This window comes from Chrysochloris asiatica, unplaced genomic scaffold (genome assembly GCF_000296735.1).
Source record: "Chrysochloris asiatica unplaced genomic scaffold, ChrAsi1.0 scaffold00048, whole genome shotgun sequence".
In the NCBI taxonomy this organism is placed as follows: domain Eukaryota; kingdom Metazoa; phylum Chordata; class Mammalia; order Afrosoricida; family Chrysochloridae; genus Chrysochloris; species Chrysochloris asiatica.
The window spans coordinates 1,384,746-1,389,339 of record NW_006408566.1 but is presented as its reverse complement, the minus strand read 5'-3'; the positions used below and the strand labels follow the sequence as shown (position 1 = coordinate 1,389,339).

Genomic DNA, 4,594 nt, shown 5'->3' with positions numbered 1-4,594 from the left:
TCAGAGAAAAAGAGGAAGACCCCCAATGAGATGGATTGGCCAAATGGCAGCATCGATGGACTCAAACGTGACAACAGTAGTGAGGTTGGCCCAGGATCAGGCAGTGTTTTGTTCTGCTGTGCATAAGGTGGCTGTGGGTTGGTACCGACTTGATGGTACCTAACGAAAACAACATGTGGTTCGTTTTTTTGGAGCTCTGCTCTGAACCCCCTTCACCTGGTATTCTTCCAACTGATTTTTGTGTGTTGATCTTGTACCCTGCACTTTGCTGAATCTTTTAATTTGTTGCAATAATAATTTTTGTTCAGTCAGTTGGATTTTCTGGGTATAGAATAATATCAAACACACACAGAAAGAATTTTTCTTATTTTCTAACTTGGATGCCTTTAATTTCCATTTCTTGCCTTATAGCACTGGCTAAGACTTCCAACAGAATAACAAAAAGGAGTGGCTTCTGTTCACAAAGTTTCTCTCCTTTGAGATTGATGTTGGCTGTTGGTTTTGTGTATATATGATCTTAATTATGTTCAGGAATTTCTCTTCAATTCCTACTTTGTTGAGTGTTTTTATCAGCAACAAATGTAGGATTTTGTCAAATACTTTTTCTGCATCCATTGGATTGAGCATGTAGTTCTTTTCCTTTTTTTCTTTTTTTTAATTCATGTGGTGGATTATGTTGATTGCTTTTCTAGTATTGAACCATCCTTGCATCCCTGGTATAAATAGTCCTTGTTTATGATTTTTTCATTGTTGTTTTTGAGATGTTGTTGAATATTAATGGCTAGTATTTTGTTGAGAATTTTTGCATCTATGTTCATGAAGGATATTGCTCTATAATTTCTTTTTTAGTGATGTCCTTCCCTGGTTTTGGTAGGAGGATTTTGCTTGCTTCATAAAATATATTAGAAGGTTTTCCATCCTTTTCTAGATTCTGCAATAGTTTGAGTAAAATTGGTGACAACTCTTGTCTCAATGTTTGGTAAAATTCATCAGTGAATCCATCTGGACCTGGACTTTTTTTTTGTTGGGTGTTTTTGATGACCTTCAAATTCTTCTTTTGTTACAGGCTGTTCAACTTTCCTACTTCACTCTGTAAATTTAAGTATCTCATATTTTTCTAAAAATGTATTTTCAAATTTGTTAACTCTTAATAGTATGCTGTTATTACCCTTTTATTTCAATTTTTTCTGTTGTTATGTCACCCATGTGTTTTCTTATGTATGTTATTTGTTCCTTCTTCTTCTTTTCTTTTATTAGATTTGCCAGTGGTTTTTTGATTTTATTAGTCTTTTCAAAGAACCAGCTTTTTGTCTTGTTGATTCTTCTATAGTTTTTTTTTGTTTTCTATCTTGTTTATTTCTATTGTAATATTTGTTATTTCTTTTGTTCTGATGTCAATACGTTTAATTTGCTTGTCTTTTCCTAATTGTTGGAGATGTTGTTTTAATGTGTTGATTTTGGTTCTTTCTTCTTTTTAAAGGTGTGCATTTATTATCGATAGATCTTGATTACATGTTTGATCAATTTCTAACTGAACAAGTTGGTAGAATTCTTCAATTTCATCACTGCTTTTAGGGGTTGGTGCATAATTTAAATAGTAGTTACATTAATTTTTATTCTTTGTAGGCATATGAACATTATCCTATCACAGACAGCATTATGCTTCAAGGTAGATCTTGAAATGTTGTCTTTTTGCTGAATGCAATTCCATTCTTCTGTAATTTGTCATTCCTGGCATAGTGAACAATATGATAATCAGATTAAAAATGCATAATAGCAGTCCATTTCAGCTCACTAATATCTAGGATATCGATGTTTATACATTCTAGTTCATTTTTTACAACTTCCAATTTTCCTAGGTTTATCCTTTGTACATTCTGATTATTGATGGATGTTTGCAGCTGTTTATCTTCATTTTAAGTTGTGCCCAATCAACAAATGAAGGTCATGAAAACTTGACTCCATTTGTATAATCTTGCTTACATCTAATTTGAGCAGACTTCCACAGTCATATTTTGAATGCCTTCTAAATTGAGGGCCTCATCTTCTGGTATTGTATCTGACAATATTCTGGTAGTATTCATCATATTTCAATAACAATATTCTGGTGTTTTTATTTTATTCATAAAATAAAAGTGGCTAAACATTCAGAAGTTGTCAATCTTCCCTTTTTCCTAGTCTGTCGTAGTCTAGAAGCTCAGCTGAAACCTGTCCACCATATGTCACCCTCCTGGTATTTAAAATACCAAGCATAGCTCCCAACATCACAACAACACACAATTTTCCACAGTAAGTCAAACTGGCAGAAAGTGGTGGTTTTAGAATATACATATATTATATTATACGGGAGAAAGATGAGGCTTTCTGCTCCCGTAAAGATTTGCAGCCTCAGAAACCCTGTACAGGGTCGCTATGAGTCGGAAACGACTCCACAGCACATAACCAACCAACCAACCAAACATATTATACCTATATATATGTTGTTGTTAGGTATTGTCAAATTAGTTATGACTGTAAATTACCTTATGTAAAATAAAATGAAATGAGGTTCAATCTTGCACCAACCTTATAATCATTGTCATGTTTGAGTCTATTGTTGTAACTACTACAATCCATCTTGTTGAGGGCTTTCCTCTTCTTTCTTGAGCCTTTACTTTACCAAGAAACATATTATTATGGGCAAAATATTGAATGACATAGGAAGCAACAAAGACAAAGAATCACTGTAAGAAAAATAACCCAAACATTTCAGGAAGGTATATATGATGAAGAATTGATAGGATTGAAGGAAAAACTCCAAACTGCACTGAAGACACTTAAAAAAACTTTGCAATCCAACGCATTAGCCCACAGTGCCATGCCAGGACTCCAGATTGGATTAGGACGCACTTTCTATGTTTACATACACGCAAAAACTACCAGAAACCCAGCATGTATTTATGCATTAAATACAAGTTCTGATTCGGTAATGACTAGGTAAAATTTCCCAATATTTAGAAAAGTTATTCTCTAATGTAGAGGAAATAATATACCATAATATCAAATGTTCTTTTCTGATAAATTAAGCAACTACAGAAAGCTTGCATTTAGTTCTTCAAATTAACCAGTGCTAGTGATGCAACAACAAAGGAGCTCTGGTAGCGTAGTGGTTACGAATCGGGCTGCTAACCTCAAGGTCGGCAGTTCAAAACTACCAGCTGTTCCACAAGAGGAAGATGAGGCTTTATGCTCCTGCAAAGATCTGCAGCCTTGGAAACCCTGTGCAGGGTCACTATGAGTTGGAACTGATTCCATGGTACTTAACAACAACAACATTGATATAACAACAAAAATACCCAACAACTCCCCCTGTACTACATTAGAACAAGCATATCAAACATAATTCCATTAGAATATAATTATTCTTCACACTAATAAATCAAAAAACCAAGACCTAAAATTTACATATATGTGTATAAAAATCAATTCAATCAATTTTTAAGCTTCATCTTCCAGACAAGAATGCCAAGTTAGTCTCTCTTCATAAAATGCAATTACAATTTGAGGGCTTTTCATGTCTGCCTCTTTTGCCAGCACCAAGTCTGCCTCATCTGAATCTTTCCATTTAAGGAGAAACATTAATTCTCCTCTGCTGTCTGTGGCACCAGTTATTTGATCAGGTTCAAAACCTCTGGCAAAGCCAGACGTTTGTCAGTAGCATCTTTCTTCTTCGATTCGCTTTCATAAAATTCACTGTCAGATAAAGATTTCCTTTTTGTACCAACTTTTTCTTTACTAGTTTTTTGAGAAGTCAGAAATGCCTTAATTAATTCTGGATAATCTAAATTTTCTTCCGGTTCCCATGCATTATCAGCATCTGTAAATCCCTTTCACTTCATGAAATATGCCACCTTCCCATTAAATACACTTAGTCCAGCACTTCTACCACAAATTCTTCAGGTTTTGCCTCAACTTTTTTTTTTACTTTTTCCATTATGTTTCTTTCCCATATTTTACATTGTAGTTTTATTGGAGACCGTTTTTCATTGCAGACTTGAAAAGGTATTATGTTTGCCATGTGGTGTCTGGTGGTCCCTAGACGGGAGGGGGGGAGAAGGAGGGGCAGAGATGGTTATTCCATCTTCTTTTGATGCTTCCTGCATCATTCAATAATTTGCCCATATAATCCTTCAATACTTCAAGTCGAGGCTTGAAATTTTCTTCAGTTCCCTCATCTTGAGAAACGCACATTGTGTTCTTCTTTTTGGGTTTTCAAATGCTAGGTCATTGCACATTTTGTTATAACATTTGACTTTGTCTTCTCAGGCTGACCTGTGTAATTTTCTGCTCAGCTCTTTTATCTCCTTATTTTTTTCATTTCACTTAGCATATCTATGCTGAGGAGCAAGCTTCAGAGTCTCTTTTGGTATCCATTTTGTACTTTTCCTTCATTCTTGTCTTCTTAATGACCTTTCACTTTCTTCCTGTATGATGTCATCCCACAACTCTTTTGGGTTACGGTCATTGTTGTTGTTGTTGTCAGGTGCCATCGAGTCGGAACCGACTCATAGCGACCCCATGCACAGCAGAACGAAACAATGCTCGATCCTGGGCC

The 4,594-nt window shown here is 35.1% G+C and overlaps 1 protein-coding gene and 1 pseudogene across 1 annotated transcript in view; one reads left to right on the top strand and one right to left on the bottom strand.

Moving 5' to 3' along the window:
- Positions 1 to 4,594, top strand: part of LRRC7 (leucine rich repeat containing 7) — a 688,741-nt gene that overhangs the window by 266,922 nt on the left and 417,225 nt on the right. The window lies entirely within an intron of this gene.
- On the bottom strand, positions 3,478 to 4,007 carry LOC102822946 (annotated as a pseudogene).